Source organism: Sciurus vulgaris (genome assembly GCF_902686455.1).
Source record: "Sciurus vulgaris genome assembly, chromosome: 14".
In the NCBI taxonomy this organism is placed as follows: Eukaryota; Metazoa; Chordata; class Mammalia; order Rodentia; family Sciuridae; genus Sciurus; species Sciurus vulgaris.
The window spans coordinates 30153889-30168217 of NC_136475.1; the positions used below are offsets into that span (position 1 = coordinate 30153889).

Sequence of the window (14329 nt, forward strand, 5' to 3'; positions counted from 1 at the left end):
GAAGAATGGTGCACACCTGTAATCCCAGCAGCTGGGGAGGCTGAGACAGGAGTATGGCAAGTTCAAAGTCAGCTTCAGCAACAGGGAGGCACTAAGCAACTCAGTGAGATCCTGTCCTCTAAAAAAGCAATACATAATAGGACTGGGGATATGGCTCAGTGGTTGAGTGCACTTGAGTTCAAGTTCAATCCTTAGTTGGAAAAAGAAATAAGATACAATGTTCCTTTCAGTTAAAGGTTCAATTTACCTCTGACTCATATTAGTGCTGAGTACTGGTTAAATCAATAATCAATCCAAGCTCTTTGTTCGTTCTCAAATTTTCTTAAAAGTTCCAGAGCAAAAACTTTACTTCTGGAGCAAGTTTGGTTTCAAAACTCTGTCAGAGAGAATGAAATAGAAAATGTGAGCTAAAATCCATTTATACATTTATTCATTTCTGAAGATACCAACGAACTGTGAAATACAAGGAGGGTTTCTACTACTCTAGAAGCTAAATTACAAACCTCTCTTCCACTCATCTGAACGAAGAAAAAAAGCTTACTCTATATGTAAAAGCTCACTCAATGTATAAATATATGTGTTATCTATATTCCACATACTAAATGACTTGTGAACATCCTAGTCAACATTAATACAGCTTTTTTTTTAAAAAAAAAAAAAAAGAAAGAAAGAAACCTGCTCTTTACCTAAGCTTTGGAACCTAACTCTGATTCACAAATAAAGTATTTTTGGACAATTATAATGTCCACTGAATTTCTCAGGACAGTAATCACCCGATCAACAAAGTGAAGACTATATTTTGTTTTGTTTGGAAATACATTGAGTTGTTCACTACTTTGGAAATATGACCTAGGTCACAATCTATATTTGTAGATCTTGCATTCATAGTATAAACACCTCTTTCTTTATATCTTCTAGTGTGCTAATGCTCATTAATTTAGATATTGAAATATATATCACTTAATTATAAATTTAGTGTGTTATTCATAGTTATGGCATTATACTGATTTCTTTAAAAGTATGTTTTGAAATAAATTATATTCATCTACAAATATTTACGGGGAACAAAGAGCACATTAAGGAGGATTTGGTACAAAAGGAAAACGAAGTGTGACAGGGTTGAACACCAGTGTTCTAATAATCTGTTTCATAGCCTCTATGAAAAACAGCAGCCCAAACCTAAAAAAACATTAGTTGGGAAACAATTTTCAATAAAGAGCCACAGTACTATTGGCTGAAAGTTAACTAGAACATACTGCTTTGTTTGGTGCAGAGCAGGGAAAATTAAATCTAGAACACACACCTCAGCAGAGGTAGGCTGGCTCTGGAACAGGGCAGGCAAAGATGGTCTCCAACACACCATAAAAAATAGGGAAGCTGTTCTTTATATTCTTTTAGAAACTAATTAATTAGCTGAATTCCATATGAGTGAGACAGATTCAAAGGAAACAGACTGAAGAACTTTCTCCATATTTCCAGTTTGGCTACAGTTGGTCATGCTTCTAAAAACAATGTTGTATGAAGCAATGGCACAAAGGGTCACAGGAATAAGCACACAAGCCACCAAGCAGATCTGGCACTGAGTAGCAAGTTGCAAAAGCTATGCATCTTGGGCAGCAGGTGGGAATCCTTCAGATTCAATCCAAATCACTGTAATTACAAAAATAATAACCATGGGTAGAATAAGCTTTCCATGGTATGGCTCTGAGAGCTAAGAAGTAAATTTACCTTGAAATTTTTAAAGTATGCAGATCCAAGATATCACTATACAGTGGACATAGTCAGGTCCCTTTTAGTACTATGATAACTCTGGGGCCTAAAAAAATGTACTCTGAGTAAAGGTCACCATGATCAAGACAAACACAAAAAGCTCACCAATTACAACAAACAGCATGATTTAAAACAAGATTAATTCTTACCATCTAAGTGCAGGGCTGCATATGTGGCTCAGCGGTAGAGTGCTTCACTAGCATGAGTGACGCACTGGGTTCGACACTCCCCACCACATAAAAAATAAATAAATAAAATGAAGGTACAGTGTCCATTTATGACTGCAAAATTTTTTTTAAGTGATTTATATGTAAATAAAACTACTCTTCCCATAAAAAAATAAAATAAAATAAAAAGGAATGTTTGATATCACAATTTCATTGTGCGTGCCAGAAATCTGGCAAAGTTTCAGCCATCAAGGTCAGGTGTTGGGTCATTTTGTTTGTTTTTAAATATTTTCCATTTCAAGGAAGGTGGTCTAATAGAGTGGCCAAGCACAGAAGCAATGAAGTCAAGTTACCTGAATATCAATGCTCTACTTCCCCACACCCAGCCCTGGCTGTGTGATACTGTGGATCATATGGATGCCTGAGTTGTGACTCCTAGTCCCAGAGACAGCCACAAATAAGTGTTCCATTGCTTGCACATGTGTAAAACTCACAGACAGATGAGTGAAGAAGGCAGAGACAATGTCCACTCTACAGAGGCACTGTAGCATGCTTATGAGCAGCTACATCCCAAAATAACCTATCCAAGCAAGGAAGCTCCCCACCACAGAAAGTCCCAGCTTAATAACACCATCTCTCTGCAGTATGTGATGTTCCTCTGCCGGCTATAACCACCCAACTTCCTGCTAGCTATGTGGCTCAGGGAGAAACCTGAGAGCATAACTAGCCTGCAGGTTCCCAACTAGAGGCCAAATAATGGGGCTTTTAACCTCTACCCCAAAAAAGGAACCAATAGCTATGATGTACACATTACTACAAAAGGTTTTTTAACAACTTTGTAGTGAACAATTTTATTTTATAAATTTTATCTAGTGGCAAAATATATATGTATATGGAAATTCCACATTTTTTGAAAAAAGAAAAAAAAATACCCCAGTCTCCCATATGGTGAATTTAGATTTCTGAAGGAATACTGAATTAACTTTTGCTTACCTTTTGCAAAGGGACTTTAAAAGCAATCAATCAAGTTTCAGCCATCCTGTCCAACTGGGAGATAGTCTTTCCACCTAGGAGATACATTCTTTGTTAGTCAAACTGTATGTTAGCCTTGTCTCCATGCACAGAATAAAGGCTGCTGGAAAACCACAGTCCATGCTGACACAGCATGTCCCTTCTCTCTGTTTTGCTTTCTGCTACTTAATTTATTCATCCCTGTCTGGTAACAATTCCTTCTCACATCTCCCCATCTTGAAAACAGATCAAAGGCAACAGAACAAAGGTCTCCAGAAATCAGTAACATCTAAAATCAGATGGCCAGAACTACTGTATCCCTCACAAAACCAAACCTCAGTACCAAATACTAAGGTGTTATTAATACAAAATAGTGTAATACTTTGAATTCAATTCTTTAAACATGATTTTTTTAGTGTTCATACAACTGACAGCATCAAATTCAATCCGTAGAGAATTTAAAGTTTATTTCTGAACAAAAAACTCTTCAAATAGAAAGGGACTTTGAACTTCACTTAAGACTAGGACTCAACCCTGAAAAGTATTATTTGAGCTCACTTCTGTAGGACAAGTTAGAAGTAAGTATGGTGAATTCAATATATCTCAAGCACAGAAAGTCAAGAGCTGTAAGAAGTGGGGCTGGAGAAGCAGAGAGGATCCCACACCACACAGGGCCTCACAGACCATGTAAGGAGATTGTTTTTATTCTTAAAATAATGCTTTACACTGATGTCTATGAGCTACCTTCCAATTCCATTTCAATTTCAACATGGTTTGGATGCTGAGGCTAACTAAACCCACGAGCCCTTCACCACTGAGCTATACACCCACACTTATTTATTTATTTATTTTTTTAAGAGACAGGTGTCACTAAATTGCTGAGCCTGGATTGGAACTTGTGATTTTCCTGCCTTAAGGCTCCCAAGTACCTGGGATTACAGCCATGCACCACTGTGCAGGGTTCAATTTCAATCGTTCATAATGACCTACTTAAAAGATTTGTGCAAAGAACAGACTGGAAAGAAGTAAAGAATAGATATAGGGACACTATTGCACTCAATTGCAACAGGTCAGCCAAGACCTGCATTAGGATGCTGAAGGAGAAGAGATGGCAGATTCAAAAGATACTCAGGAGATAAAATCAAAAGGACTCAATGAAGTTTGGAAGGGAGGAGAGGAAGATTTCGAGGAGTAACGGTTCCACTGCACATAGGCACACAGCCTCAAAACTGACCATCTGGGCATGTACAGGAAGGTTTCAGGGGCCACCCGTTAGGAAGCACCTGTGTGCCTTCCGTGATTCCTGCCAAGGACGCAAACCTACTTTTCATGAAAGGTCTCAGGCAGGTACTGAGGGATTCATTCGAATTTAAATCTTGTTACTCATATTTTCTGTGCCAAACAATAACACGACCTGAGGAATTCAAGGGCACGTTCCATCTGTACGATTAAGGAGCGTCCCCAACACCATGGCCCGCCTCAAAGGCATACCTGACCCGAGGAGTAAGGGACACAGCCTCACTTAGAAAAGGGTGGGGCGGATCACAGAACACTGCACTCCATTCCTTTCAGCTTCTGCTGGAGGCGCGGCGAGGGTCAAAGGCTCTAATCCCGGGCAGACGGGCCAAGCTCGCCGCGGCGACAGGGCGAGGCTGAGACCACAAGACGTGGAGCCCACCCAGAAGCTACGAGCCGGAAGGGCCAGCAGCAGGGCATATCACCTTTCCGGGATGCGGTTTCCGCCCTTCCTCTTTGCTGAGTGACGTCCAGAACAGTCGCGTCCCCGGCCTCAGCCACTCCGGACGGGATGCCATTGGCTCATGTAGACGCCGAGATGGGGCACACTCAATGCCAAGCGGATCAAGGCCGTCACCGTGGGGTCCTCGGTGCCGGAACAAGATGCTGGTTCGGGAGCGCGCCCGGCAACAACCCACGGTGTACGGTTCGACGCCACTGCGCCTGCGCCACTTCCCGTCGCGATGGGACACGCCCACTTGCTGTGTTGCTTGACTTACATACGGGGCCCTGCCGCCCACAGCGCCCTCTTTAGCCGCAGACCTGTAGCACAGGTCTGTGAGTTCCAGTGAGCACTGCTGAATTCAAATCAGCTGGCCCGGGAATAAAGAGTTAGGTCCCACTGCACCCAGTTCCTCGAGATATGTGTTCTTCGAGATATTTCCAAGTGTTTACATTTACATTTTGTATATGTTTTATGGATATTTCCTTTCACATATACGTATAGCCTCTTCCTACACAGCAGCAGCACACATATGATTTCTGTCTCTAGAATACTGATTTTTCTCAGTTTATACGTGGATGGCCAAGTTTTTAATGACCACAGCGCATTGCATGCATTGTAAGTAACATAACTAAAAGTATCATCATTTGCTTAACCAGTCCCATATTGATGGACTCTAGTTGTTTTCACGTCTTTGGTTTGGTTTTGGTCTTCTCTTACAGACCATGCATTGAACTATCCCTACACATATACAAAACTATATCTAAATTTCTAGAAATAGAATATCTGAAATGAAGAGAACAGAAACTTAAAGGTTTGAAAGCTACTCCCTAATTGACCTCCAAAAATTATATCAACCTGTACTCCCATTCCTAGAAATATATATATACCCGGTTCCTATGAAATGACAGGTATCATGTTAACAGTAGATAACAATTGGATATGTTTTAGCAAATACCAAAACCAAAATAAAACTGAGAGTCATCAGTGTGTAGCGCACGTGTAATATCTACACAAATTTATGAGGTTGTGGGAAACTCTCAATTCAGCTAATGTAGAAGAGCAAAGAACAGTGTTTCCCATCAGAGGACGAGACCAAGGACTGAATTCCAGATTAAACTGTACATAATTATGACAGAAATAGCTCTTAACTTTTACTTTTCTGTTTTTAATTTTAAAAGTACCTTACATGCACTATTAGTAATCCTCACAACAATATTTATTTGCAAACTATAGTTAGGCACATTCAAACTTGACAGTAAATTATAAAATATTCTTGGAACATAGAAAAACATATCTGATAGGTATATGATGGCAAGAAGTCATAAATGGTCCATCTGTTTATAAACAAGATACAAAATGTGACATAAATTTCTCCAAAACTAGAATAGCTATGTTGGTCTTGCACTTTAAGTTTTCAAAAAGACACAAGTAGGGCAAGAACAAACTCAGTTATAGCTTCCAGGAGAAAATCCAGACCTAGACAGAATAGAGTTTCCAGAAAGTATGGGAAGTGTCAAAGAGTAGGCCTTTCAAGAGGAATGATTAGAATAAGAGGTAAAAGAATGTCTTCACAAATCTGTAGTGCACAGGAATGGAAGATAGAGACAGGAGTAAGGAATATTACTGGCAACAGTAAGTCTTGGCACTAAAAATGTGACAGTATCTGGTAGGGCCTAGGTATCATATAGAGACTTGAGGGTTTCCAGTCTTTAATAAAACCAAAAAGAGAATATGGAGAGAACATGGAAGGATGTCAGGGATAGATGGTATGGGTATGTCACAGCAAGATGAGTCCCAGTTATTCTGACCAGTACTAATTGCTGGGATTGGATTGTACCTAGGACAATACCTTCAATATAAAATCTGGGGGCTTAGGTCAGGGGAGGACTTGATGCTACATCAACGCAGTGTTGGACGAAAGCTCTTTAGGTACCTCCTTCCACATTTAAGACTTGCTTTAGAAGCTAAGTTGATGCTGAGACTGCAAGCTAAAATTGAGTGGATGGAATTAGGAAGAGTAAATAGTTATCAAGCCTGGGGACCAGGAGAGGCAAACGGATTTGCCTAATTATAACTGGATATTGAACCTGAATATTTTAGTATGTAAATACTATGTTTCTATCAAAAATTATCTTACTACATACTATGAATTTTGATCTGGAGTGTCTCTAAAGGCCCGCATGGTAAAGGCTTCCCTCCAGCTTGGATCTGTTGGGAATTGGTAGAACCTTTAAGAGGTGGGGCCTAAACGGAGCACAGTGTTGTATGTGTATAATCCCAGTTATTTGGGAGACTGAGGCAGAATGATCTCAAGTTCGAGCAAACCTGAGCACCTCGGTGAGACCCAGTTACAAAATAAGATTTTACAGGAGGGACTGGTGATAGCTCAGAGTTCTGTTGGGTTCACTAAGCAGTACTGGAATAAGAGGGTGGGGGGCCTAGAAGGAGATCTTGTGGTCATTGAGGTCATGGGCTTGGAGGCGAGAATTGAGCACAAAACCTCCTCCTCTCCTCCTTCTTCTCTCTCTCTCTCTCATCCAGGTCATGAGGTCAGCAGCTTATTCCACCATGCACTCCCATCCATGATGTTCTACCTTACCAAAGTCCAAAAGCACCAGGGCCAAGTGACTATGGCCTGAAATCTCTAAAGTAAACATTTTCTCTTTATCAGGTGATTATCTCAAGTATTAGTTACAGTAACAGAAACCCAACTAATATACCACATTCCTCATAATCTAACACCTACCACCTTAACCTGTAGGAGATATGGATTTAGTTCATTGCTATGAGAACATAGGGAATGGTATCTCTTGCCGACGTGCTTCTCGTTAGGCCCATAGTACATACCCGTATTATAGAAGTAAGTTATCCAAGATATGAAAGGAAGATAAACAGGGGAACAAAAGCCTTGAAGAAGTTTACATAGTCCAAGCTATGTATTTACATTGCTAATCCTTCCACGATTTCTTCTCAGGAAAGCATTATCCCATGCAGAACTACCAAAAATATCATGTAACACAAAATGCACTGGAAGACATAGGAGAAATAGACCTATAAATGAAATATTTATCTTCATATATTAACTTTATATATGATCCATTTATCCTATATATGAGCTTGTCTTCCTGGGGGCCCTTGACCTGTTGAATCACAAACTATATACTTACTCGCCCTAGGAAGTCCCTAGTCAGATCAGTCCAGGCATCCTTAAAATCTTACCACCAATGAAAATAATTAAATCTATAGATTTACTCCCCCAAACCAGCTCAGTTCATATATATATGAAAATTATATACCAATATTTTATATATTATATATAAACTAGGAAATATGCCCTGATTTGCTTTATTGCATTTACAATTGAAGTTATTGAAGCAGATACTCTCCACAGGATCAAAAGCAAAAGCAATCTAGATCAATTTGGGATGAACACAAATACACCTGATCCTTGGGTGTACGGTATAACTTACCACACAATGCTTTTTCCACATTCCATTCTTGAATTTTCTCTGTAAATCCATTATGTCAAGTTAATGAAGCTTCAACATAAAGAATCATCAAGAGGGTAGGATCAAGGAAAGCTAAGTCAGGGAGAAGGATGCTTGTTGGGAACGATGTGTGACCCAGACCACTTTGGTCTTCTGTGCCCAATTGGAGAGAAACAGTTCATCAGAAGAGTACCAAACTGCTCCAACACTTACAGCCGTGCTAAAAGGTTTGATTTGGGGGATCTCAATGATTGGTCTTAGAGGCTTTGTGACTGCCACAACCTTAAGATAATACCATTTGTCAATTACAGTAATATCTCCACTCATCAGTTTTTTTTAATTACCTTCTTGATTCTTACAGAAAATTTTCAGAATTATTCTATACTTGCAACTGCAAATTCTCTGCCTCTCTCTCTTCCTGTGGTGAGCAATGCAGCTTGCCTAACAGGAAGTGCATGTAACTTCTCCAGAGTCTCTGCTCCAGCTGTCAGTTAGGCATGGCTACTGCCTTCAAACTCGGGCACCTCCTTCCAGCCACTCATGGGCAGTGCCTACCTTTATCAACATTCTAGCACAACCATGTTGTCTGGGGTTACTAGCTGGCACCAGGTCCCCAGAGCACCTGCCTCCTATCCAAGTATTTTTGAGAGGGATAATATGGGAGGTGCTGAAAAGAAGTCATCTTCACTGGGGGACTTTACTCTTACTGTCACTAACCAAGACACAGCAGCTCCTTCCATGTCAATGACAGTCCAATGTGATACACCTTCAGATGCCAATGTCATAGTCCCTGAGTATCCAACACTCTCGGCCAGGCTTGTCCAGAGGACACCATCTCAGTTTCCAAATCAGGCACATACCCTGTCACTTCCCTACCAAGCAGAGAGTCAGGTCTACTACCATGATCAAAACACACTGGGACCTCTGCTCTCTGGAGATCTTGGCCCCTACCTGCAATCCTATGGCTCTGTGTCATATGCAGAAAGTAGGGCCGCTGCCCCTCAACCAGAAATGGTGATGGTGCTGAAGGAGGATCAGCCTACAAATGTCCTACCATCAGTCTCTACAACTGGCATCTACTACTCTGTGTCCACTCAACCTATCACAGGAACAAGTTTTCAAGGTGAGTACAAACAGCAGCTAGGAGAAGCAATAAGATCAACAGTCAAATGGAGGATCACATAGGCAGCTGGGTGCTGTGGGTCTACAGATCCATAGAATTTAAGTCCTAGGACTTTAACCCCTATTCTTATTCAACAGTTTGCATTTTCAGATTCTGCAAGAAGAAAATGCAGGACACTAAAATGTTCATTCACAATGCATTTAAGAGTCCACCAGGAGCACAATGAGGGTGGTTAAGTTTCACTGTCTTGGTAGATCAGTCCCACTAAACCAACACATGATGAATATATTTCCCAAACTTGCTTTGGTCTCTTGGAAGAATACTTCAAAACTGACCTTGGTAGTGACAGTTTAATTTTCCTTATTTATCCCAGCAATAAACTTTGTACTCACAGATCCTTCCAAAGCAGGTTTCTCAAAATCTGTCCTTTCCCATATATTTTATGAATAAGAGCTCCAATCTCTCCTAGTTCTTGGTGTTAAGTGTTCATATACTCTTGGGAGAGTGGAGAAAATTCAGAGGATGCTACATAAGAATCATAGGCTTTATAAAATTTTTTGAGGGTTTCCCACATAAAAGGCAAGTGTGCTACCAAAGAGCCATGCTGCCATGATAATGTTGCCAGTGCAAATCTACGATATCAAGTGATCACCTGTAACTGAGGGGGTCAGCACTCAGCTCCTAACAGAGACCTGTCCAATGTCCTTAAAAAGAGCTACTAGAAATGCCTTCTCCACAGTTGGCAAGTTCCATGATTATTGTGTTGCTGTGTAGGGGGAGCATCCTACTTACCATCCTCCTTAATTCCTTTGCAGTGATGGAAACGTCCATAGGGATGGAGGCTTCCGTGGGATTGCAACCTCCAAGTCACACATTTTGTCTGCCATAACCTCCAGAATTCCCCAACTCCTGCAGTAGCAGAAGTATCCAAAGCCTCCAAATACTGGAGAGTAACCCATCACCTGAACTTGAGGACATTTCAATAATAACCCCAGACCAGAGCTCTACTTATTTCATGGCATTGCCTCCAACTCAAAGCTAGGAAGAAACAGGCAGTAACAGTTTGGATGAGGATAAAGCCATGCTTTCAAATCCTCGGGATGCCTATCTGTTTGCAGTAGAAAACCAGGATCCTCCACTACTCCCTTTAGAAATCCCTGATAGCCATGAGCTCCTGGCCTCCATTGGTCCTCTGGACCAAGAGGAGATGCCTCATTCTGAACATATCAATCTGGGAAAGAGTAGCCTGAGTCTTGAGGACCAAGGCACACTTCAAAATGGGATTGAATGTAGCAGTGGTTTTGCAGACCTCACTGCACTGGTGGGGGATATTCACCTTCCCGAAATTTTCAATTTCTTCAAAGACCTTGACCAACCTGGAAGTCCTCAAATCATAAAAGCCAATGATACCAGAGACATCATGGTGAATCAGGAGCAGATAAACTCAAGTGACATAAAGAGTCCTGCTGACAAAGTTAGGAAGAACAAACATAAAGCCTTGGAGCCTCCTGATGGGAATCCCAAGGCCAAAATGCAGCCAAAACACACACAGTGCCCATTAGAGGGAGACGTTTCTTGCAGTGATGCAGAGAGTCTAAGGGTCCCTGTGAATGCAGCCAAGCATTCTAATAGCAAAACTCAAAATGCCGCACCCAGCAGGAACAGCAAAGCTGAGGGTTATGGGCAGGAAAAGACCAAAAGAAGGAGAGAAAACAACTCCAAGAAAGCAGAAGACAGTAGCAGGCAAGGGAGCATGGTCAAGGCAGAAGAGAAGCCAATGGTTCCTAAGACAAAGCACAAGATAAATCAACCTGAACTTACCCAAGAGAACTTTAAAAAGCCTCGAAGCTATCTAGGCATGCACATGCTGGAGTCAGTGCAGGTATTTCATGTACTGGGAAGAAGAACGATAGGAAAACTGGGCTCTCTTCCTCCCGGGCCCTGGGAAATTCAAGCAGTAACAAAGATCCCCATCCTTGTCCAGTTAGGAAACCCTGGCTGCAGGTTAAAGGTCCTGAGAAAACTCAAGTCAGAGCCCAGAAACCAGATATCAGTGCTGACAAAGAGTGTCCATCTCCATCCCAGCATGAGCTTCCACCTCCTGGGAAGGTTAAATTGGTGCCTTTGCCTTTTCTGTCCTCAGAGAAACCCCAACCTCGACCTGTATATCGCAGGCCACAGTCTCTGGCCTCACGTAGACCCACTGTGGCTTACCCTGCCCAGCCTGCTTCTACCAGCTCAGCTCAACCCAGGGCAGTCAACCAATCCCGACCAGCTCCTGCCAACACATCTTTGATGCGTCCTGCCAAGCCAGCTCAGCCAGTTGTATCCCACTCAATCCATTCAGGCTTCACCACTTTTACCCAGCCTAGTGTCCCTCAGTCTGCTGCCTCTAGGCCTGCACCCTACACAACATCATCTTGCACTTCTGTCCAGCGGGGCCCTGTTTCCAACCTTGTGAGCAAGCTCCAGTCCCAACCGCCCAAGCCTCAAAACCGATATCTGCTCCAAGTCTTTGCCTTACAACCAATTCCATGGAGGAAACCCAATGTTCCTGAGCCGGTAATGTCAACTCCCATCACAGAAGAGCAGAGGCCAGAGCGGGAAGCCATGAAGAAGAAGGTTCAATGAGAGCGTGAGAATGCTGCCAAATATCCTTTGGGGAGGTGCAGTTTTTCATTGAGAGGGAAAGAGAGATGGAAATTGCTCACTACTATGGCTATACAATGTAAGAGCTGCTAAGGCTGATGGTGCCACATGGCTGCCAGTTAGTTTCCACATGTATATAGACAGATACAAATTTAATTATTCTCATATGTTTTCAAATATAATTAAAATTAGATGAAGAAATGTAAGAGTTGATTAATTGGTAAGTAATACAGAGGCCTTTTGGTACCACTAGGGTACCAAATAGTGTTCCACCTAAATACATAGATAGGTGCATATTTATGCATTCTGATAGTTTGAGAATACAATAAAATTCAATAAAGCAGTGTAATAGAAATGATTAATGGATAAGTAATAAGAGAATTTCTGGTACCATTTAGAAACCATATAGGTTTCCATGTGTATATTTGTAGGTTGATAGGTACAAATTTATTCACTATATATTTGAAAACAACAAAATTGAATAAAGAAATATAAAAAAATTATTTAATATATAAATAATAAGGAGACCTTCTGAGACCACTGCGGTACCCCACAGTGTTCCACATCAATGTAGATATAAGTAGGTATGCATTCTGTCATATTTCAAAACTTATTAATATTGAATAAAGAAATGTAGTAGATTTGGTTAATAGGTAATAAAGAGACCTTTGTTACCATTAGGTTAGCAAATGCTTTTCCAACTATATAGAGATAAAATTTTATTCGTTCTGATATTCTTCTAACAATAACATTGAATAAAGAAATGTAATAGAATTGATTAATAGGTTGTAATGAAAGAACTTTTGAGTTTAAAGTTGCTGGTAACTGTGGTTTCTTTGGTAGAGGTGGGGATCACAGCTGAGTGAGAAGATAGGAACTGAAACTGGACAGTGATAACAAGGAAGGACAGGATAGAAGAAGGAATACGATCCATTTCTAGCAAGGGAAAAAGAAGATTCTGGAAAGAATAAGAAGAATCATGAATGGATAAAATGACTGAAGTAAGACACAAAGTTTGAGCGTAGGGTTAAAACATAAAAGCTGAACCAAATTGAAAATGGCAGAAGGTTTCAGGTTGACGAGAAGAAATGCAAAAAACCCACATGGGGAATGGCCTAGGTCTTATGACCTCAGAAAGGCATTCTAGAAAATAAGATTCAGGGCACATCTTCCAGCATGTTTGGGTCAACTAAATCATAGCTGGGGAAGGTGAATACAAAATATGGGGGAATCTGCCAAGGGTGTGGCAAGGGTTCACAGTCATCCTGAGGGCAGCTGATAACCTGGGACCAAGCCAAGGGAACTGTAGCAGTACCAGGCCCACCCAGAACATGGCCTGGAATAAATCACCAGTTACTCAACACCCATGCAGCAGGGCAGCAGAGCTGCACTACTTTAATTAGCCTTCAAACACACAAGGCCAGTATCACTGAGCCACTTTACTAATGATCTAGTGCTGTAGGATCAAATTGTAAGCAGAGAAACAAGGCGTCAATCTGAGGCCTACTGCCGGCAGCCAGCCTGGCTTTCAGAGCTCGGCATCCGGAAATTACCGGGAGCGGAGATTACACCTCAAAACAAGGATAAATAAACTGTCAGCTCCTCCACTGATTGCGGCACGTGCAGCCTTCAGGAACCATTGCCATCAACCCACGCTCACGAGAAACAGTTCTAGGCGTCCAAATCCACCCTATGCGAGCAGACAGTGCTCATGTGCAGGGTGGGGTGGGCGCCGCAGGGGACACCGGCCAATTGCCGCTGGACCTGGAAGCTCAATTTGTGCAGTCTCTTCTCAAGGCCAGAGTGCTGGGGCGACGCTGCCCTGTTAGAGGCTGAGGGGACAGTAGGGAAGGATAGGAAAGGAATGCAGTGGTGCAAGAAGATGATGGAGGCAGCACATCATCACCATGCAAAGATTACTAATTTACATTTTAAAATTATTTCTGGAGATAAAATTCACATAACATAAAATTCATCATTAAAATGTGTGCAGTTCAGTGGCATTAGTAATTTTTCGAGGTTGTGCACACATCCGCACTATCTGATACATAATATTTTCATTATCCCAAAAAGAGATCCTGCCTCTTGTTAGAGGTCATTCCCATTTCCTCCTCACCCTGGTCCCAGGTAGTCATCAATCTCTCTGGTTTTGCCTTTTCAGGACATTGCATGTTAAAGGAATCATACAATATGTGACTTTTATGTTAGGCTTCTTTCACTTAGAAGACCGTTTTCAAGGATTATCCGTGCTGTAAAATCCAAGTCTTCATCCCTTTTGACACTGCCTAATATCATAATACCACTTTTGTTTATCCACACATCACTGGTGGACTTTGTGTTGTTTTCACAATAATTTACTTTTATTGCCAGTTTTTGGCTC

At 41.4% G+C, this 14329-nt stretch overlaps 2 long non-coding RNA genes and 1 pseudogene across 4 annotated transcripts in view; 1 reads left to right on the plus strand and 2 right to left on the minus strand.

Annotated features, from left to right (window-relative positions):
- LOC306644476 overlaps window positions 1-4942 on the minus strand; it is a 117491-nt gene extending 112549 nt beyond the window's left edge. For both annotated transcript variants that reach the window (XR_013759400.1, XR_013759401.1), the window contains exons 1-2: window positions 4670-4942; window positions 2931-3004 (exon numbers count right to left, since the gene is read on the minus strand). This is a non-coding gene — a long non-coding RNA (uncharacterized lncRNA). The remainder of the gene's footprint in view (window positions 1-2930; window positions 3005-4669) is intronic.
- Window positions 1-14329, minus strand: part of LOC306644473 — a 178830-nt gene that overhangs the window by 113532 nt on the left and 50969 nt on the right. The gene's annotated exons all lie outside the window — the stretch shown is intronic.
- On the plus strand, window positions 8304-12032 carry LOC306644522 (uncharacterized protein C2orf78-like; annotated as a pseudogene). The gene is made up of 3 exons: window positions 8304-8404; window positions 8489-9300; window positions 10116-12032. The product of its transcript is annotated as an uncharacterized protein C2orf78-like (transcript).